Source organism: Argiope bruennichi, chromosome 9, assembly GCF_947563725.1.
Source record: "Argiope bruennichi chromosome 9, qqArgBrue1.1, whole genome shotgun sequence".
NCBI lineage: Eukaryota > Metazoa > Arthropoda > Arachnida > Araneae > Araneidae > Argiope > Argiope bruennichi.
The window spans coordinates 107788873-107812938 of record NC_079159.1 but is presented as its reverse complement, the minus strand read 5'-3'; the positions used below and the strand labels follow the sequence as shown (position 1 = coordinate 107812938).

Sequence of the window (24066 nt, the reverse complement as noted above, 5' to 3'; positions counted from 1 at the left end):
ACAATAGTTCAAAAATTGAATAGCATGGACAAATAAAATAGCATGTGATTTTATTACTAAAATGTAGTTGTATCAAATTTTTATTGGAATCGGTAGATAAAAAGAGATCAAAATTTATATTCGTTTTATTCACTATACTATGAAGCACAAAGCGTTTGTGTGCGGGAATTAATATAAAAATTAATTTGCAAATATAAAAATAAAATATTGTGTTCTGGAATGCGTATGTGTACAAAATTGCAAAACATTAGGTCGTGAGAAAATGAGCAAAAATTAAAAACAATATTCAATTTTTGCCAACAGGAAACAAGAAAAATTAAACAGAATTGTTTAAAAAGAGGTTTAGGTAGTCCGTCTAAAACTGATATGCTGAAAACAGAAACAATACCAACAGTGGAAAGTTCATTTTCTTCTGTTGTTAAGTCAAATAACGATAAAGACATTTTCCAATCTGCATATAGTTATACTACTGTTTTATCTAAAATATTAGACCAATGAGTCACTCTCCATTACATTTAACATACTGAGGTACTTTTTCGTCGTTTTCAGTAGAAATATCTATCAAATTAAACAATTTCGTTTTAATTATAGTTGGATTATCAACTGCTGATGTTTGACCTAAGTTCTCTTAAAATCATTAATTATTTTTTAACATATTCGAAAGAATACATTTATTTCACTAAAATTTATGAGTATGATTTTTAATTAATAAGGATTCTAAGTCAGATAAAGTTAAAATTTATTTAGTCGTTACTGGGCGCATAGACTTATATCAGATGTAAAATGGTTGCTTGTCACCGACAAGATCATAAAAATATTAACCAGTTAACTATTTCGACCTCTTCGGAAAATATGCGTTCAAATTGTCTTAAGCAATATATATATATATATATATATATATATAAAATAAATAATTAATTATAAATATAATAATTAAACAATTATTTTATAAATATAATAATTGTCATTTAATAAACTTATTATAACGCAAAATGTTGTTTTTACTAGTATAATATTCAAAAACATTTAACTGGTTAATAAACATTCCTTACAGGATAATGTTTGATTTATTTAGTTAGGATTAAATAAATAAGAGCACAAAATCTCAAAAAGTCTAAAATAAAGTGTGTTAGCGTTATTGTCAAGTTTGGTTAGAAAAAATATTATATCAAGAAATATCGTTTATATCTCAGTCAATTTAGACCTCCATTATCGGTTCTTCTGAAATCTAGCCCAAATATCAGTTGGAAAAAGAAAATTCCAAACGATTTTATTACCTCTAAAACTGGTTTTCTTATACTTATAAGAGGACCATTAATCCTTTAGAATGTCTTTATTTTAGTAAATATTGTGATTTTTGTTTTCTTTTGTACTAAAAATTCAATTATAAAAGAATATTTTTAATATAAAAACTTAGATTTGAAATAGAAAACAAGAAAAATCGGAAATTCTTTTTTTCAATATACGGTAAGAAACTATCATTAATTAAAAGTAGAAAGCAAAGAAGTGTGGGTTTATTTTCTTTAATTTTGGTTGTGTTTTTTGCTTCTTTTGTTGAGAATATCTGTCTAGAAAGTTTTTCCATTAAAATGATGAATTAAATCATGAGATATCTTTCTGTTCAACGGTACTCATTAATTTTACGTTTTGTTTGCTGCTGTTTAGGAGAAAAGTAATAAAATGCATAGCACAAAAGAAAAATAATAATGCGATAATTTTTAATAATGATTTAAAAATCGAAAATTGTTATCATGAAGAAAATGAAAACTCAATATTTGAGTTCAGAAAGTATAAAGAATAGAAACTGAAGTAATATCTCCTACACAAAAGAAAGGTCATTTTATAAATAAAATCCATCTTTGTTGTATTACAATCACACATATTTTGTATGTTTTTCCTGTTAATAAGTAGATAAAATGAACTCGCAATATTTGAGAAATTATAAACAATAGAAATTGAAGAAGCCTTTCCTACACAAACGAATTCTCAGCTTGTAAATAAAATCCATCTTTGTTTCCTTACAATCGCAAGATTTCTATGAATTTTTGCTGTTAATAAGTAGAAAGAATAAACTCGCAATATTGAAATATAGAAGATGCAACAAAACGGGAGAAACTAAAAAAGTATAACAATTTACTAATATCAACACGAAATAAATTTGGAAGGAAAGGATATAATTCTAAACACATAATATTTAACATATATCTAATGGTATAAGCCAATCAATGATTTTTAAGCTAAATTTCTCACTATAGTTTTTTTATAACTATTTCATTTTTTTGCATCTACTAATTTCTAATATAATTATTCATTATTTCAAATAATATATACTAAAGTTTGATGACATTAACAGTAGGAATGAGTAATTAATGACCGATTATAATTAAAATTCTGATTTAAAAATTCCATAAATTAAGAATTGCTTTTCAAAATCATTTGATATTTGATTTAATATATGTGATATAATGAGATTTTGTTTGCGGAAAAAAAGTATTTTTATAGGAAATTTACTAATAGTAGTACAGTTAGGACTTTCGAAAGTGTAAACAGTATTAAAAATATTGCCACATACGAATTTTGAAGTCATGGAATGCTGTCATCGAAGGAAAAAAATAGATTGCAAAGGGAAGATAAAAATTTAACTGTACAGATCTATTTAAACATGTCAATAGCGAGAAACTTCATTGTTGGCATGCTGTCAACAATAGAACGTGTCAAGAGTGACATTTTTGAAAATATCATATAAAGTTCTAAAACAAATATCAGCAATTTTCCCAAGAATGTGACAATATAAATTTCCCTTTTACAAAGTAATTTTGTTCTTTATCAAATAAAACTCTATTGTTCAAGAACATTCAGGTAGAATGTCAAGACGTTCTAAATCAGAAATTTTTAATTTGCTATGTCTTTAAGTTACAATTGCTATGATAATTTTGTTCTATGAAATAGAGAGGTATATTTTATTGAAAAAATTGCTGTGTCTTAAAAAATAAAGTATTGTGTTTTTCAGAAAGTGCAACTGAAACCACTATTCGTGTACATTCTAATCATTTTTTCAAAAAAAAAATCAAATTGTGATTTTATTTCATTTTACATTATTCGCATCATCTTATACCTAATTTTATAAGTCTTTTTGAATTTTTTAAATTTATTCTTTCTACATATTATAGAAACAAACCTGATGCTATTTCATAAATTAAAACCATAAAAAAGTTGTTTAACATAACTACTTTATTTAAATTCTAATCTGAGACAAACACCAAGAGACACATAAACTGTCTTAAGATAATGAACAATTTAAAACTGAAAATCAAATGCCTTCTTACTGCGAATGCTATCCTATTTAATATTCCTTACTAAACTCTTGTAATGGGTAAAAGAGTGTTCGAAAGCGTTGGCTTTCGGAAATTCGGAATGTGCAATAAAAGTCTCAAGTGTTATAGTGGAAGGAAACAAAGCATTCCACGCTAAATTACCAAAGTGGTCTTTCACTTGATTGCTTAAATGCAGTTTCACACTGAGTACCTCAGATTATTCATTTCTCCCATCCAAACTTAAAGAGCTTTAAATCCAAGGTTAATACCTCCACTTTATTAGAATTATTCGTTCGAGTTTAAACCCACATTAACTCGACTGATTATCAATGAAGATCTGATCTGTTCCACTTGCCTGTTTTGGCAAGCTTTGCATAACACTTTCCAATCTATAAATGATATCTGAAACGAATAAATCTGACACTCGTATATGAGCAATGGCATTTAAATAAATGCCGAGATCATTGTTAAAGGATTCATTAGCAGTCCTGAAGTTAGTTCTCCTTTCCAAACACGGAACTTATTCAACTACTATCGATAAGATAGAATGTGACATTAATTATCTTCTGCCCTATAACGCCAAATTACAGATTATCCTCGATGAGGAATGTCATCTCTTTTCCTATGTCCAGAGTGCCATTCGATCAGAGGAAAGATCGATCATTTTGGGACTCTGACAGTCTGGCAACCATTAGTCAAACGTAAATCTTGTGACGTATTTCCTGAGCCTAACTGTCGTGAAGGCATAATTAATCGTGCGACACTTCGCAGTGGTGCCATGTCGACATGGCAATCTTCCGAGTTGGGATCGGATATTTGCATAATTGTATTTTCCGGCATTGCGATTTCGGAAGGCGGACGATTTGGCAAGCGTTCGAGCAAACACCGATACTTTGGTTTCCAGGCAACTGCAGGACGTTATTAATCAGTGTGACAAAATATCGGCTTACCGTCAGTGTAATTCTGAAAGCCATTGTTCAATGGATTCTATTTTCATGATACATTACTAACATCATGCTTCATAGATGATCTGTATTATTATCCCATGCAAACGTAGTATAGATTTGGATTAGTTTAAAGTTATTAGAATAACATTTCCCTGGGATAGATCTCAAAAGTTTTAATCGTTCGCAACACCTTGACTCCATTCCCAATATACCCAGATCACATTTAGTTAACAAATTGTTAATATCTTTTACAAAGTGATGAGCTCCTGATCTGAAACATCGGATTCAGAACATACTAGGTACATTACATGTTGGATATTTTATACAAAAGATGATTAAACGTAGGATTTTCGCTCAAACCCCACTATACCATTAAGTTTTGAAAACAATGATATAATTTGGAAATGAATATATCTAATAATGACAATTTCTACCAATAAGCAAAGGTTTAAACGGTAATTATTTAAAATAAATGCTAATGGATTCAGTACTTGAATGTGCTACATTATTTCCCCAATAGATTAATCATTGTAATTAGCATTGATCTGCATATGTTATTTTTGTTAGTATTATGGCAAATTAACACATTAACACATTTTTAGCATTATTAACAAATTGACACATTAACACATTTTTAGTATTATTAGCAAATTGACACATTAACACATTTTTAGTATTATTAGCAAATTGACACATTAACGCATTTTTAGTAATATGGCAAATTAACCCATTTTAGTATTATTGCAAATTAATACATTAACACATTTTTTAGTATTATTGACAAATTAACACATTTTTAATAATATGGCAAATTAACACATTAACAGATTTTAGTATTATTGGCAAATTAACACATTAACACATTTTTAGTATTATTAGCAAATTGACACATTAACACATTTTTAGTATTATTAGCAAATTGGCACATTAACACATTTTTAGTAATATGGCAAATTAACACATTAACAGATTTTAGTATTATTGGCAAATTAACACATTAACACATTTTTAGTATTATTAGCAAATTGACACATTAACACATTTTTAATAATATGGTAAATTAACACATTAACACATTTTAGTATTATTGCAAATTAATACATTAACACACTTTTTAGTATTATTGACAAATTAACACACACACACACATTATTAATCATAATGTGTGTGATCATTTGCCAATGAAAAGGCTTTTTTTATTCGTACATTCATATCTGGAATATTTTACTGCCAATTAACAGACAGCACCTTTATCTTAATTATGTTTAAATTATTTACTTCTTCAATCTGTGTCCAACCCCAGAAAAACAATCTCTAAACCCTTTCCACGTATTGCTTCCAAGAATAAAAAATTAACAAACTCATGCATACATAACAAGCATTACTGTTGCTCAAAGGAATGTTTATTGACTCGCAGAAGATAAAATAAATTACAAACCCAAGTTTGGAGAAAACAGTATTGTGTAATTTGGGAGGGAACATTCCTCTCTGCATTATTTACAGCACCATGTATCATTAATGTAGTTCAGAACCTGAAACGCTTAGGACCTACAAACACTTTAACTTTTAAATTGCTTACTGGCACGATTATTGCTTACGGAACATATACCCAGTTGTTGTTTTAATTTAGATTCGTTGCAGCTTATTTGGAGTATAAGACTGATTATAAAGTGCATCTGAGGACACGCATAACATTTGTAAAAGCAATTTGTAAAGTTTGTTTGTGTGAAAATAGATTGATTTTCTTCTTTAGATTTCACGAGCTCTAATATAATTATAATTTTATATTTGTCACCGTAATATGTTAATTCCATGTTTATATAATATGTATTTATTATATATTATGTTTATATAATAATGTATATTAATGCCTACTCCATTCATTCCTTTACTGTTCAAAGAAATTCAGACGAAAACAATGCTAATTAAATTTCCGTAGCTACTATATATATATACATTGAAAGATATTTTCTTTGTCAATCGAAACATATGGACATCAGTTTGCTTGACACTTTTTAATTTTTCAATTTTATATGTTCTATAAAATGTTCTTAAATGTTCTTCTACTTTTATTGTAAGAAACCCCTTGTCATCGATCTAAAAAGATTTCTGTTACATAATATAAACAGTTGTACTTAGAATCAAATTTATGTGGATTAAGTGGAAATTTTATCTTTTCAACGGTCATTTTTTTTATCACTTTGGTTTCTCAGCAATCATAGAGATAAGCAGATCAAGGAAATTAGGCCGCATTATAAAAAGTCTAGTAAAAGGAACACATTTTAATAACAAAACATATTTACAGTACACAATCTACGGAATTTTACCTAGAATTATACACTATTTAACGAATATTACAAAATATATAATTTTGAGTCGTATTGCTTACATCGCATTTGCAGCCACATAAATCTATTTAAAGTGGCTTTTTTTCCCTTTAATTTCCTCATTTCTGGAAAACATTGCATTCTAAAGAGTCAGATTGGTACAGTGTGTGTGTGGGGGGGGGGTTACAGAAAAGTCTTCTATATTATATAGAAAAATTTGATAACATCAAATATTGTTTTAGATAGTAAGCTAAAATGAAAATTAGAATATATTTATCAGAGAAAAAGAATTGTTTTAGTTCATATTTTAGTTAAAATTTAAATCTGGATGTAATATTGTAGTTTTCTTTTAAATAAAATTTTTATTCATTTTTCAAATACTAATCTTTTATTTGTGTTTTTTTTTAAAGATTTGTTGAAATATAGTAAACACAGCTTTATAAGGAATTTAGTTAAACACACATTTTACATTGAAATATTTTTCCAATAAAGATAAATTTTAATATTTCACTTCGGCATTTGAATTTTAAAAGAAACTAAACAACTCAACGATATTGCATTGTTAATTTTGACATATGCATAATGATAATTATGCGTAAAATTTTTTAACTTATATTGAAAACTGAGAAGCATTTTAATATTCTAAAAGGATTAAAATAATAAAGGGCATATAGTGAAGGCCTTTATAGTTTCATTTAAAAAGACTTTTGTGTCATGTAGATATTTAAAACAAATTGACAAAACCAAATTACAAGCCCCCCAATTCCAACTACTGGTAACAATTTCCCAATTTTTATTTTATGTAGAAGTGTAAAATCTTTAGATTTGTCATCAGTAGTCGCCTGCTTCATACTATCCTTCATTTTCGAAAGATATAGCAACAACTTAATCGAATTCGACGCTTCAAAAATATGGAAAAGTAATCAGAGCTCTCAATATTTAATCCGAATGTATTATTTTAAATATTATTTTATTGTGCTAGTATTGTGATAAAATATTGTTGATAAAAAGTAGTTGGCATAACTAAAATTATCATTATGGTAAGTGAATAATCGCAAAAAAGGTCCAATCCCCCCCCCCAAAAAAAAATATTCACAATACGAACATAAAGGCGAAAATACAGATTTAATATTTTTGCATTAGTAAATAAATACAAATCTAAAAAAAAGCATGTCTGCATAAATGTGCAACACATTCTGGAATTTTCTTTTCTATGTGTCAGCTCCTGAGAAAAAGGAATTGAATCAGCACTTTAAGCAAAATAAGCGAAGCCCTGCTGAAGCAAAATAAAAATCACTAACTTTTCTTTCATTTTCTTATCATTCTAAAATTGAAGTACTTAAGAATGCTCTCCTTATCATTCTAACTCCACAACTATTATTGCAGAAAAGAACTTTCAGGAAATAATGTTTATCAGATTCAGTTAGTTCTCTACTACAAAGCCTTACTCACTATTTAAGTACAACAAATTTTACTTGATCTTCATCTTCGAGGCCTCTAGTGCACCGATAAGACTCACAAAGACTTGCAAACGATATTCGACTGCTACCATTCAAAAGAGAGAAATTCTAAAATTCGGTTAGAAAAGAGAAAGGCGAACGGAAAACGATGGTCGGATGCCGCTTCATTTTGGCCATTAGGAAACCGAAAGATGGAAATAGTGCGAAAATCAACAACGGCGCGAGCGGAACGAAAAATCTTATTCACTATGGTTTGAAATAAATGATGGGGAAATTCAAAGGATGAAACGTAAGTGATTCATTTTAGATAATGTATTTTTCAGTCTCTGAATAATATTTGCGGCGTCATTCTAAAATTCTCTGAATCGTTCATTGTGGGTTATTCTTTGAATTTATTTGCTTTGAAGATACAAGTATTTTTAAAAAAAGATTATGTTCTATTTCTTCTATGAAGGATACAGTTTTGAAAAGAATTAATTTGGGACAAGATCAATACTTGCAGTTTGTTATGAAAGCTTAGAAAAGATAACAAGCGGGAGTGGTCTTTCCGAAACTTTCTCGTATAGTCTAATAAATTAGTCATGTCAGAGAATGCCTTACATGGCACTGACGCACTTTAGGAAATATTAACTTTTGAGAGAATTATTTTTACTGAATCTATCCTGTCATTCTTGGCGAGTTATTTGGCGATTTAACTCCTGACATGCATGAATAGTATCCGAAAATTGAATTTGTGTTTTAGACGGGTTTTTCTCAAATAATTGAAACAAAAATTTGACACAAAACTGCACTAGTAGTCATAAAATCACAAATCAAATTTGATGCATTCAGTCACTGTGTTTTTTAATTATCGCGTTTACATATTTTTGAAAGTACAGTTCGACAAACAGTCAACTAGTAGTTGGATCAAAATTTGTCAGGCGTCTACACTATAGATGTTAAAGGTGTGTGCCAAATTTTATCTATCTAGCTCTCTTTGGTTTGTAGATATCATGTTAACTTGTATACGAACAGCCTGACACAAATACTTCCTTTTACCCAATCGGGTTCAAAATTTGATGGAAATCTATAAATTTAGTGTAAATATCTATACCAAATTTCATCGGTCTAGCTCATATCTTTTCTGAGTTATCTTTGCCACAAGTTGACAGACGGACAACAACACACATTCTGTAATTCATTTGCATGCATGTTTAATATATGGCTGCACATTAAGCATTACGTCTTGTATCTTTATTTCATCGGGATATATGGTAGACTATGTCTTTACGCCTTCTTTGCATACAAAACAGTAAGCTAAATAAGAATTTGCATAGATAATACTTCTCATGGTAGCGAAAGGCATTACCGTTTAAATGCTTTCGAAATGACCAAGGTAAGTCACATAGGTAATCATTAAATACACACATAGAACTTCATGCTTTCTTCGATTAGATTAAATTTTTCAATTCCTATGATAGTTTGCAAAAAAAAAAGTGATAGTCAATTGCTTTGTATAAATTTGTAATTAGATATAGTCACCGATTGCTTGGAAATGGTAATTCTGACTAAGGCTTGTTGTAATCTATGGTGAAAGCACTCTTAACTCTTAATTTTATTTCCTTCTTACAAATTTTCCTACTTTCTAAAAGCAATATATTCATTTTGAATTATGGTGTAGTGAGGTTATTTGAAAATGTTGTCTACCTGGGAATCGTATTTGTCATTCAAAATTATGAAAACCTTTAAACAATACTCGTTGCTTCAAATCCGTAGTTTAATCAAATGGGTTTATATTGAACCTAAGAACTTGGGTTTTTTTCGAGGAATTATAGTTATTTTGTTGTAACCGCGTTATATTTTCTTAAAAAAAATCAATCAATGGATTTTGTTTTACTTTCCCTTCCCTCCAAATGGATTTCCAGCTCACATCCACTGTATCCACATCAATATTATTAATTTTATAATAATGCCAATTACTACACTCAGAGCAATTTTATTAACACTGTACAAGTATACGAAATAAACTGATGAAAAACATTAGCATAATCGTTCTAATTGATGAAGATGGGAGACTTTTCAAAATTTTATTTTGCTATGTTTCTCGGAAATGGAAGACGGAAATGGAATTCCGGAAATTCTTAATAACATATCTAGGGGACATAAACATTCATATAAAACAAGTATTTTAAGATGTTTTATATAAACTTTTATAAGAGGCTGATTATATTTGTTTTTTCCAATTATTATAAATATATCGACTAAACATGATAAATTTGATTTATGTAGCCACATTGTTGATTAAATAGTCAGTTAACTTATAAAAATGTTCCACTTTGGAGCCATGCGAAGATTATTTTGCAACGGACTATACAAATTTAATCAAAAATGGCTCTTGCGCCAATCAACCTCACAACCGTAAGTTTGGAGCACGATTAAATGACGAGGACCGCACTTGAGCTTGCACCCACTTTCCAAACTTCTACAATACACATCAAGAAAAGGACTTAGAGGATTATGAGTCAGAATCGAGGCACGCAACAAAACATTGTCAGTAGAATCTGGTTCTAAGTTTGAATTTATCCACACCCGAGTCCAAGACTTCTAGCCCACCACTGCCTTTAAAATTTTGATGGACATGTGCCATTTATGCATATTTTTTATGGAACTAATTAAATTTTTGATACAAATAAAAGTTTTTTTTTTTTTTACAGATTTTCTTGCTTTCAGCTCCTGTTTAAGCAACTGAGATTTAAGTGAAATATTTCTGATTGATCATTATGCGAAAACTGAACAGGAAAAAAAAGTATTTTAAAAGATACGAATGAAATTTTTTGCTTGGATGCAACCATCCTTCATCTAAAAAACCTCTTTCCCATCCTTTGTCAGTCTATGCATACTGCTGAACAGAATCGTCCATCACGTACTGTTCTCCGCTGACAAGCAATTGAATTACAAAACAGATCAATCTTTTAAACTTGAAACACGACGCGGCCAGATGAATAAGGGGAATCAATCACTTCTTAAGTAGCAATCCGGCGACATTTGTATTCAGTCTGACAGCATGCAGGAAGCGATTTCATACATGTAAATGTTTTGTGAATTGAACATCGCAAGAAATGTTTCTCATAGAATGATTTATGTTGCATAGATGCAGAATCGTGTTCCTCTTTGATAAGAAGTTTGTTTTTTAAAAAATACTAGTATTTTCTAAACGGAATTTGGATAAGTTAAATTGCTGACTATAAATAACACACTGGAAAAATTAAACAATGTCTTCCTAAATAGTATGATGGCTAATAAAATGGGAAGCTATTTCACTGAGTTTATATCACATAATATATATATTAAAAATATTTGGAACACCAAGAAGATCTTGGTAGTTTTTTGTAAAGTCGTCTTCAGGAGAAAATATTTAGAAATGTATCACATACTGATATAAATATTTTTCAATTTTACCTATTTATGAACTGGTCATTTAAATAAAAAAAAATCATGAATGCACTTAATTTAACATGTTCTTCGAAACAATTGCTATATTACAGTATTCATTTTACAGTTTAACTACCTTTACTTACATTTTTGAACTTACACGCAGTGTTTTACCGTTATGAAATGGAGTCCGAGATGGCGCTACATGACATTGTCAGCATGAGATCAGATAGAAAGAGGCTCTAATAGTTATAAAAAAGTGTGTTTTTTTGGGGGGGGGGGTAAATACGTTTTTTTCAAGAAAGACACCTACATGGATAAACTTTAAAAGCAAAACCTTCTCTAAATATAAAATTTGGTCCAAATTGTTAGAACCGTTTCCGAGATACACGAAATAAATAAATTTATATATATACAAGAAATGCTCGTTTTAAATTGCAGTCTTTTTCAGCTACCAATAAAGTAACCTATTCTTGTCTTCTCACTTTAGTAATAACTTTAAATATCACTAATAGGATGGTAAAGTTCAAAAGAAGATTAAAACTAAGGTAACTGGATTTTTCAGGTACAATCCAGAATGCTGCCTTGGAGAAGGTTTCAGTGTATGGCCGAAATCCAAAAAATATGCAGATTAATAGAATTAAAGAAATCTGAAATAATGAAGTATTTAACGAGCTGAAATTCAGATTGATGTGATGAAAATAAGGAATTTTTATAGATTTATTTTGAAGCCATTAAACATAAACCTTTTCATTTTCAAAAATAATTAAAAGACGAGGGTGATAACTGAACTGTCTCAAACCCCAGTCATTTTTAACAAACTAGCATCGATCCCTCCTGGGGGGGGGGGTATCTCAGAAATGAGAAGCTCCTGTACGGTGGTTGGTTCTTGCCACCCTAATGGATACAGAAATGGGAGTCGGCTACCTCCTATCGATGACGGGAGGTACATCCTATGGGAAGGGTTGTGCCGTAGCTGGTGATGACCCTTTGGACTTAGCCATAGTTTTGCTCAGTGTTGCTGTCATGGCGGTCCGGTCATTCGGATTTTTTGTTGTGTCTACGAGCGGGTCGGAGTAGCCGGTTAGGATTACCATACCAGTATCAGAATATTTTAATGACAAAGAGATTTGACTCTATAGTGGCTGCCGATTGTTGTTAAGTAGGTTAGTCGGCAGTCCAGGATTTTTGCCAAGTGAATAGTTAATTTAAAGGACGTGCATGTTTTGAACAAATTAAAATAATTTAAAGGACGTGCATGTTTTGAACAAATTAAAATAATTTAAAGGACGTGCATGTTTTGAACAAATTAAAATAATTTAAAGGACGTGCATGTTTTGAACAAATTAAAATATAGTATTATTATATAATTATTTATTACTATGATATATTAATATATGCTTATTTTATTATAGGTATGTTATCTCGGCTACTAATTATGAAAATGTACTCATGCGGGAAAACATCTGTAAATCATCCAGATGATTTTTTTATCTTAGAAATTTGGAATGTTCAAAGTAAAATAAAAAGTTTTTTCTTATATACTTAAAAAAAATGCATATTTCACTTTAAACATTTAGCAAAATGTTGTTAATAAACTTATCGATTGCCTCTGATTTGTCAGTAACGACTTGCATGTTTTCATAAATATATCAAGAGATAACCAGGCCAGGGAACTATTAAATCAGACAAAAAAAAGGTTGAATCATAATATGCAGGATGTTTATAAAATATTTGCATAGATAGAGTAGCAAAACATTCACATAATAGAAAAAGAAAGCACTGTTCTTTCTATTTTTTCTTTTATAAGAAAGATGAAAGTCAATGTTGAATAGCACAATTTATTGATGCTTTAAAAAATACTGAAGTGATTAGATAACATTCTTGGACTTCATTGCATCGTCTGCACTTTCGATTCGAAGTTTATCGCACGTTTTGCAAAACTTCCATTATCGCTTGGATTTAGAAAAGCCACGAAATTTTCACAATGATATCCTTAACTGAATTTATAAAAGGGTAATATATCAGCTCTGTTATACGGTCACATTACAAATTAAGTTCTGTATTGGTCGTCAATAAGTTCTGTATCTGACAATGTGCATCCAAATGATATGTGAAAAGTGTGCTGTTACATCCTGGGGATAATCAGTTTTAAAAATTGTCTAATTGGCTTAAAAAAGCGGCTCTATGATGCGAAAACTAGATTTTAGCCTGTGGAGAGTAAAATACTTTGGAAAAATTCTTCTGTTCGCCTGCATAGAGTTCTTTAGATGTTCGAATAAAGATGAAGCTATTCTGAGGGGTGTGTGTCCTAAAAGTTTCAAGATTTGTTTTAAAAAAAAACCCTGTTTCAACATTTTATCTTTTTGACGTTTAAAGTTCCAGATTCTGTAAATATTCTGTAATTTATTCATAAATGAACATTCAATGTTTAAAGGTTTATTAAATGAAAAAAAAACAAAATGAATAACTTTTATTTTTTATTTTCATCAGAAATTAAAAATAACAGTTAAAAATTTAAATCTGCATATTCAATTTGCTTAAAAATATGAAAGATACTTTTTCATACTATCTCGATATCGTTCATATTTCTAGAAGGTTCGCATTGAACACTTATAACTCTGTTGAATTTATATTTTCAGCTGTTATTTTAAAATTTCTGATAAATAACAAAGCTTTTCTTTTGCTTTCTTTTAATAGTTCAGCAAAATCGGGATACTTATATTTTAACACCATATACTATGTTTCTGGCAATAGATTTCAAAGTATACGTCTCAGCTCTTTGGATTTCTGCACTAGAATACCAAAACATATATTTGTCATAAACTTATTTATCTTTTTATTTTGGTTTCATAGGTAGTAATTTTTTTTGCAGAATAATGCTTTTTACAAAATACATTTTATGTAGATCGAAAAATGTATTTTCAAAATGGCGAAATAGATAAAGTTGTGTGAATTCAAAATCCATTTAATGTCTCTGGTTCTTCTGCATTTATTGATGCAAAGGAGATAATTTCATCGAGTTGACTTAAAATAAAATTGGCAACGGGGGTGAGTAACTGGATTGTTCAAACAAAGAAAATGTTTACTCCTTTGTGAAATTCTGAAAATTTTGGGGAATTAAGAGATTATGAAAATTTTACCCATTCTCTGCTATTTACGGAATATCTCGTAGAAAATTAATGTAAAATTAAGCGTCTGTTAATTTCTCTGGCTGAGAATGGGTCAAGAGAATCGAAGAATGAGGGAATTTAATCTGTTAACTGTGGATGACAAAATATTTCAGTGCACGACGTGAATATACGTTAATTACCCGGTTAACAGGTTAAGAGAATTTTAGGGAATTATATATATTTATATAGAAAGTTCCAGCATTTGATTTGATGGAGATGAATCGTGTTTAAATTCTTCTTATTATTTTCAATCAAATTTATTACGCATATATTTATATAACTTAAAACTGTTTTGTTTATTCTAATCAACTATTACTATTACTATTTTACAAATTATGATTTTTTTTTCCACATTGAGTACCTTGAAAAAAAAATCTATATTCATCAAAACTGTAAAGAATCGTAGAAGTTTATGAACTGTTATTTTATGGAAAATATTTTTCATTTGGATATGCAATATTTGGCTTTTTTCTCATTGAAGACCACGGAAATCTCGAGTTTTACTGTTTCAACATATTGTTACGAATCTGCGATGCGGCTTCCCAGCATAGTTGGTTCCCAGAGCTTGGCGACAAACTTTGCGACGAATTTGGCGACTTTGGCGCCAAAATAGATTATACCCGAAACATCGATTATTTTCCCGATCCGTTCAGTAGAAACGGAGATACGCATCGAAAGTTCCTGATTGGTTGAGAGGCTTCTAGCCCCGCCTCCTGAGACCTATAAAAGGAAGCACCCGCAACTGCCGAGCAGCGGTAAATTGGGTTGCGAACCAGTGGAGTCGAAAGAGTAGTCGTCGTCGTGAATCCAGGGTCGTGAATTGAGTCGTAGACCAGTGGAGTCGAAGAGTAGTGGGAAGTGACGGTGAAGAACTCGTCTTCCAGGGACTAGCGGAGCAGGGACGGAGTAGAGCTGCTGTGTATGCTGCACGTCTCGGCTGAAGATAACCGTCTTCTGAGCTGTATATAGTTGTTGTCTTTGTGCTGTCCTGTGTGTCTTCGTGTAAATAAACGTCGTTGTTTTATTTTCTACTGCCGCCTGGTGATTGAGCGTTCTTCACACCATATAACCCCCACTATCCAAACGAACTCCAGAAAGTTTCGTAACAATATATAAAACAACAAAAATAATTATAGCAACAATAATAAATTTTAAATAACGCCTTTAAAACCTAATATTAAACAAACCTTTAAAATGCCATGATTTTAAAAATTTGTATCTTTTGTATATGAATAAACACACACGATTGCGTTTGAGTAATTTTAATATAAATCAAAGCGCCAGAAGGGAAAATGTAGAAAAAAGAACCTATGTTGTTGAAAACTGAGACAATTTTAAGAACATTAATTACTTTGTGATTAAACGAATGAATCTTATTTTATTTCAGTATAGGATTTTGTGAAGGGTAAATTCATGACGTAATTCATACCATTATTTTTTTAAATGAAAATAATTAAAAGTCCTCGAGCATAAAAACATCTGAGATATATAAGCAAATCAGAATACGATGTTCCTTTAAGCATGAATGCTTTGAAAAATGCACTCATATTGCATTCTGAATTTACAGTAAATGATTTAGTTAAATAATTACTTCTCTTTACCACCATTTTTTCTGTCTTTCATTAAGTTTATCCAAGTGTAATGAGATAATTACTTTTACAAAAAGTTCCCCAATCTAGATGTTTTTATAACTAATGCAGTACAATAAAAAACGATCTTATTTACTTAAGAATATATTTAGAATAGCAATTCTTGTTCTGCGATGTTTTTTCTGTCATATACTTCAGAAGTAGAAATAAGTTACTAATTAATTCTTGAATTAAATCTGGCGATATAATTTAAATATTTTAAAGGAAAAAAAATGTGTAAATATTTCAGGACACTATTTGAAAAGTGCTTTTGTGTCAATAATTTTCCTACCTTTGTTGTGAAATGATATGAATTATCCTCTTTCAAGTGACTGATTTTGAATGAAAAACATAAAAAATTATACGTAAAATTAAGCAAATGCTTTTTTATAATATACTTTATTTTAATTTGTTACTCTACGTGTAATTCGATCTTATATTTGTACATATCATAAGGACTTTTAATTAATTCAGCAGTTACATTGGCGTAAATATTTATTCAGTTTTTGTTGTTTCAATTTACTTATTAAATGCCAAAACAATTTTCATTTCTTTACTAAACGAAGTATAAACCTTCTCAAATATCCTTTTAATGATTCAATTATCGTTTTATTTATTATTATGGTAATTCCGTTTTATTATTGTTATGGTAGCTATAAACGCAATCTAGAACGAAATAATACTCCTTCTTTGGTAAAGTAAGACTAAGTAATTTTATGTTGCAGCAGAACAAAATCAATACTCATGTTTTCTGCAGTACATGCATTGGCAACATGCCTTCTATCCAGTCGCAAACTTCTTGGCTTGCATTCTACAAAGAAAAAAAATCTTATATCGACCAGATTTAATGACAGGAATAAAAAGTTCGTAAACTAAGCCAGCATAACGCTACAATTCCTGTTCGTGTAACCTCAGATTTTCTTTTCTCTATAAGCTATAAAATAAAACTGTAGGAAATATAATATAGAAAAATATAACATAAATTATCAAATTCGAAAATATTATAAATATATTATATTTATATATAAATATATAAATAAATTATCATATTCGAAATTGGTGATTTTAATTTTCTTTTCTTTATAAAATAAAGTACGTAGGTAATATAATGTAGAAAAATATAAAATAAATTATCATATTCGAAAGAGTTGAATCAATTTTTTTCTTCTTCAGAAAATAAAACTATAGGTAATACAATATAGAAAAATATAAAATAATAATATTCGAAAGTTATGATAACTAACGGAGCAAAATCGTGCATATATATGTAAAGTTTGTGACAATTTCAAATACAAAATTGCTAAACTATTTTGCGTTTACAAATATAAGACCCATTATATATTTATTATCTCTACAAACGACACATTAGCTTACTTCGTGCTGTGTTTTACTTTTCTTACACAGTTTGTATTCATTTTTTGTAATACTTACATAGCTAAATGAAAATAACCATCCAGTGTTGTGATCCTTTCAATTTTTCTGGTAATTTGTCGAACTTTTATCTATTCTGTCTATTTTAAAATCCTATGCTGAACTCTCTCATGCAGATAATCATTAGAATTCAATTCTTTCAATGTATTGTAATGTTTTCGAGTTTCGGTTTCAAAGATAAGAAAAATTCTCTCCCTTTTTTATAATTCTTTGATATGTGATCTTAATAGAGATTTATGGATATAAGTTAATTCATGATATGGCTTGTTAATTTCGCCTGAGGTCAAGATTCTAAAAAGAAATTGTTTTAATGCAAGTTTGGCCCTATTTTTTTTTTTTGTATTAACTCCGTTCAGAGAAGCCAAAATGCGTGTAATGTAGATTTCAGCGAAAAAGACAGTTTGCGGCAAAGGTAATTAATGTATTGTTTGAATAATCAGAATAAATAAATCACACAATGGAATTAAAGTTTGCAAAAACAAAACACCTAGATAGAACGCTGCGCTTCTGCCATTACAGTATACGAAGTTTGCACATGGTATGCAATTTGTTCTCCAGTACGTTATTCTATTTCCTCCAATGAACGTAAGACTTTCCTTTCTTAAAATGAAATCCTTTGCATTGCTTTTTCCCTTACATAATATTCTTGTTCCAGGTGAGAAATAATCTCGTTACAGATTTCTTCCTTACCAAAATGCATTTGAGCAATTCATCGTTAATTAACAGTATTTTAACAAGTATCACTACGTCAATAGTTGTATGAAAAATACTTCAAAATATTACAAATGATTTTCAAATTATGAAGTATTTTTATTAATAAGCAAAGAAACATATAACTGGAAATCAAAATTATCAAAAATAAATATTACTAAAACAATATAAAACATAGAAAAAGACTTAAATCCAAAATTTTTGTAAATAGATTGCAATTTTAAATATGCATACAAGAAAACTATCTTAACTTTCGAAATCTTTTTTTTTTATTTGATTTATAAATATTTTATATTGTTTCAATAGAAGCTCAAAAATAGAGCATCATTTTCATTTAGATATCTATTATGCATTACATAAGATACAAACCGATATTTGTATTGATTATTTTAGTATCTTAAATAAACAATGGTTGTTACGTTAATTTAATATGTCAACTTTTATCAAGCGGAAAGGTTGTGATGTCTTAAAGTAGTATAAAACATAATGCAATTATATATTAGATGACCTACGAAATATGTTAAATATATGTTTGTGATATTATGAAAATTAAATACACTGAAAACATTTTTGTTATTAATTTAAACAATTGCTTTAATACGTTGATATACTGTTCTATAAAAGAATTTTATTAATTTACCTAAAAAATATTATTTGTAAAATATACGCATAAATAACACACTATATCAATATTTTCTTTTTTATCGATTAGTTGGTTGAATATTAATTACTGTTCAGAGAAAATACCAATTATTAAATAGATCCTTTGTTTTTGGAAATAAACTCATTTTACGATTAATATTTTCTCCTTCAATGAGTCCCCGCTTTAATAAAAGAAAGGATTTTATTAGTTTTGTTTATTCTATTTAAAAATACTCTTTATGTTAATATTTGTTATTGCACACATCCATTATTTTAATAACAATTAATCAAATTAACCATTGTTTAATTTTAATTTTAGTTGATTAAAATAAATAAAACTGCTCTTTTTTATTTAGAACAATGAATTATATTTTAAATCTTTCCATTTCCCTAAATTGCCTATTTTAGTGTTTTAAATAAACAATACTTGTTAACAATATATTTTAACTTTTATCTGAAATGCTTAAAAGTAATCGTAAGGAATTTTTTATCCTTTACTGCTTATATTTGAATTCACAATTTTAATTAGTAACAAGTCATAAAGAAGAAGAATGAACAGAATGTTTGAATATCTTTTGTGAAAATTTTAAAATAAGAAGAGTTAATTTTAAACCTTTTTTTTTCCCCTCATAATTTTAGTATAACTCTTTTATATTTCTTAAATAGAAAGTAAATCTTCGGAAGTTTTGTTTCAAATCTAAAATTAAAATCTATTTTAAAAGGAACATTGTATGGCTGGTATAGCTCTTTAGAATAGTTATTTACTTCTTAGTAATTTAAAAGAAGAATAATGACTTTCTATTTTAGAAAACAAATGCTTAACTATTATTCTCGATACAATTTAGTTTTTATCAAACAATCGATGGGAAAAAAATTAATTGAACTCTGCAAACAAATATCTCTGCCAGATGTTAACAGAAAACTAAGTAATCTATTTTGCATTTTTGAAAGAATGGCATATTTCAAATATCGTCTGTTTATTTGTTTTCATGCATTTAATTCACTTGCTTTTATCAGTATTGTTATTTGTTTAAAAAGAAGTATTGAAAAGTCTATTCTGAACGGCCCGTTTCAGAAATATGCAAAGAATAATGATGGTTAATTTAAAAAAAGTCCTGTTCGATTATCTGACAGATAAATATCAATTTCATAGTTTGTTTTAGAAAAATAATATCCAATAGATGTTTTCGTGTAGTATTATTTTTATTTTCTTTTTGAATATGAAGAATATTATTGCAAAACAATTTTATCATTTCTAGATAGAAACAAAATTTTCAATTATTAATGTTACTAAACTTCTGGCAGCTTACTTCAGTTAAAGTTCGTGTAATCCCCCTTCAATATTTCTTTATGAACACGTATCCGAAAGCAATATCTGTCTAACAAATAATAACCTATTTTCTATTCACTATTTATCATTTATTTCTCTTTGAAATTCTAGTCTTATCGATTTTTATGTCCAATATTCAAACGAATAGAAACGCTTTTCCAATAAAGTATATTGTATTTACTTTTAAAAATACTATGCTTCACATCGGAACTCTAACTTTGAACATAGAACTTCATTATTGGTTCGAGCGAGTAGTTTTTGATTTTTTTTGCTTTCAGTAGCAATACTGTTTAAAAAGTTTTTTCTTTATCGTCTGCGAATACGTCAAACGAAATTAAACATTTTTCATCATTCAATTTCTTTAAGTATGCAGACAACTTTATGAAACTACAAGAGATGTATATTATTTATGAAAAATCTATTAAGACTAGTACTAAATACATTTTTTTTTACATTTATACATTGGTATAAGAAAAAAATTCCAAAGTATTAAAATGGTTATATCTGTATTGTATTTAGAATATTTGTAAAATATGATGATTATTGATTAATGAAGAAGCTATAGTTAGTTATTTTTTCATTAAATGATTTCCATTTTCTTTCGAATTCTTTTCAATAAAAAATTGTTCGCTCATAATTCAGTCCAAGCAATCCAACGCCCTGTTTTTAATAACTGCTTCTATTAGTGTCAATGAAATATCTTATAAGTAATGGATATCATTTTTGATTATTGTTTTTAAATATTTATTTTTTATTTAAGTAATCTACAGTTTTAGAATAAGCAATATTTCCAATCATATCTATAAAGTTTATTTTAATTACTGCAATTAATTTTATTTCCCCTTTTTTTATTAATAATGCTTGACGAGAAGCTTAACTTCGAATTTTGCCATGTTATTGTGACTTTTCTTAATTCAAATCTAGTTTATGATTCTCAGTGTTATTTAAGAGTATATGATGAAAAATTCTGAACTTCTTTGGAATCAAATCATCTTGTAATGTGAGCACATTTATAAACTTCAAGACTGGTTTTTATTAACATTCCTTTATAATAATGTACTATTTTAATTGTTTACACTTTTACATAGAGACACATAATTTTCTTTTACCTAATACATTATAATGACAATATAGAATGGTTAGCAACATTAATAAAATCTGGGGATTGAGATTGTTTTTCTTTTCTTATAATTACAAAATATTGATAGGGTTTTTTAAAAAAAATTTTGGTAGAATTCTATGATTTTTCGAATGATAAATTGTTATGCATTCAAAATATATATTTTGTAATCTATTTAAATTGAGTGAATGAATTTCATGAATTTTTTCGTTGCAATTTTATATGAAATAAATACCTATAGTTTACCAACCTATAGTATAATTTTATAGTAAACCAACCTATAGTTATTTTTTTCTAAAAGTACTTTAAAATTTTTAAAGAATCGACATTCTTTTTCATAAATTTAGAACAAAAATATTAAATTCTACTAATTAATAATTACTTTTGCCTTTTGTGGCAATGCCTTACTTTTGCCTTAATGGCATTTTGGCTCAAGAAATACGAATTAAAATTTAATTTTAGATTAAATGAAAAGTAATTTTGTAAATTGTTCATTTGACGTTAGTTCCAATGCATGATTTTTCTTAATTCTTTTTGTTAAATATTTTACAATTTTTTAAGCTTTATTAGAGGTTCAAGAAAATCTGAAATTAAAAGTGCCAGCTGAAAAATTTAATTAGTTTTCCGTTACCGTATTTGTCCGAAATCCATTATCATTCGCATATAAATTTCAAATAGTTCCATGAAATGATCGAAGAAGTCATTGAAGGAAGGAAATGGAATTAATTTCTTAAACAATGGACAAAATGTAATTACAAAGTCATTAAATTTTCAAACAGATGGAGATACTTCATCAAAACTAGTTAATTAATTTAAAATTACTTTGCATTAATAATTTCATTGGAAATAAATTTAAACATTGGGGCTGAAAACGAGATTGGACGTAGGATTGTTAAATTCATGAAATGACATTTATTAAATGAATATTTTTCTATTCGATAGAATCTTTGTCAAAACATTTTCATAAAGTAATTAATTCATTTAGATGTAGAACTTTTCTCTTTGATATAAAGTACTAGGAGAGCTAAATTGATTCAAATATAGCATCATTTTGAAATTGTATTATGACAAATTTAATACACATTCCTTAATCAAATAATCAAAATATATATTATGTAATCAGGTTATGAAATGAAAATAACAATATAATTCAGTACATACATAAATTTTGGTAAGATATCCAGGCAGAACTTTGATTATCCTTAGAAACATGTGAGAAAACCCTGAACTAATATTCCTTTGTTACCTCTTCCAAACCTTAAAATTGTATTCAGTAAATATACTCAGTTTCATCAATTTTAGATTTAAATAATTGCTTAGACTTCTGTATGTTGTCTTTCTATTTATTATCATGGCTTGGAATTTCATTTAAATGTATGCTTAAAATTCCAAAGATCATTAACTTCATGCGACATCTGTGGACATATGTACCATCAAAATTGCTTCCATGAAATCTTCGAGACAGTTTCTAAGTTATGATTTAAAACTAGAGTAGTGGCAGCTTAAAAGCACCTGAATAATTTATCTTAATCAAGTTATACTTAAATACTTGTTGGCAGTGGTATTCCCAGTTGGCAACACACATGTAGATCTCACCTGTAATGCTCACTAGACTTGCCTGCTCGTGTCAGTCTTGTTACTATTCTCTCCAAATGCATTGATGATCGACGATGATTGTCGTAATGATATAACTATGAAGAAGGATTATGTATTTTGATATAAAAGGCAGAATCGTCTTCTTAATTCTTTCCTGTTCTGAATTCCAATATTTCTGCCTGTTCTATAAGTATGCCGTCCAACTTTAATAAAATCGTTAGAATACTCAACCTGTGTTATCTCCAATCTTCCAGAGTAAATCTCCCTGTTCCATATGTTGTTGTTGTTTCTTATGGCACTTGCCACTGTCAAGCCCGCTGTTCGAAGACAGCCGATTTAAGACCGTGGGGGAGCGTCTCTTTTTTTATAGTAGTGCCAACTAGGGCCAAGAGTACGACTTTGCCCCTCACGCATCACTCATTCGCTTGCACAGCCTCTTTTTACAGGAGGGCACATTCACACATCTCACAGATAGAACAACGGAAGAACAACCATGCCCAAACCGGGACTCGAACCCGGGACGCCCAGATCACGGTGAAGACGCGCTACCGCTATGCCAGGACGCTGGCCCTGGCATAGCGGTAGCATTCCTTATGAATATCTAATACTGATATAGTCGAATTTCAATCTTCATTGACTTTTTAAATGCATCTATTCATTCTTCTTTTGGTAAATCTATTAATGTTTAATTACTATAGCCACGACACAATCCTTCTCATGGGAAGCAAATCCCGTCATCGATAATAGGTAGCTGACCTCCAGCACTTCTGTACCCACCCATATGGCAAGAATAAATCACCATGCTAGAAGCCTCTCCTCCTCACATCTGAGGTGGGAGTGATTCGATATATATAGTACATATTGAGCAGGTGTTCCGCAAGGTTGCTGACTATTATTAATATATTTAATTTGAAAGGTGCATAAAGAACCTAAAGTAGCGATAGATGTATTCATTGTATCGCGCTTCAAGTGCTTT

General features: G+C 28.9%; 1 protein-coding gene across 2 annotated transcripts in view; it reads left to right on the top strand.

Annotated features, from left to right (window-relative positions):
• The window catches only part of LOC129985219 (uncharacterized), a 228290-nt gene that overhangs the window by 78424 nt on the left and 125800 nt on the right, over positions 1 to 24066 (top strand). Inside the window, exon 2 of one of the 2 annotated variants that reach the window (XM_056095160.1) lies at positions 12875 to 12976. The exons of the other annotated variant lie outside the window; for it this stretch is intronic. The gene's annotated coding sequence lies outside the window, so the exon portion shown is untranslated. The remainder of the gene's footprint in view (positions 1 to 12874; positions 12977 to 24066) is intronic. 2 annotated transcript variants of the gene reach the window in all.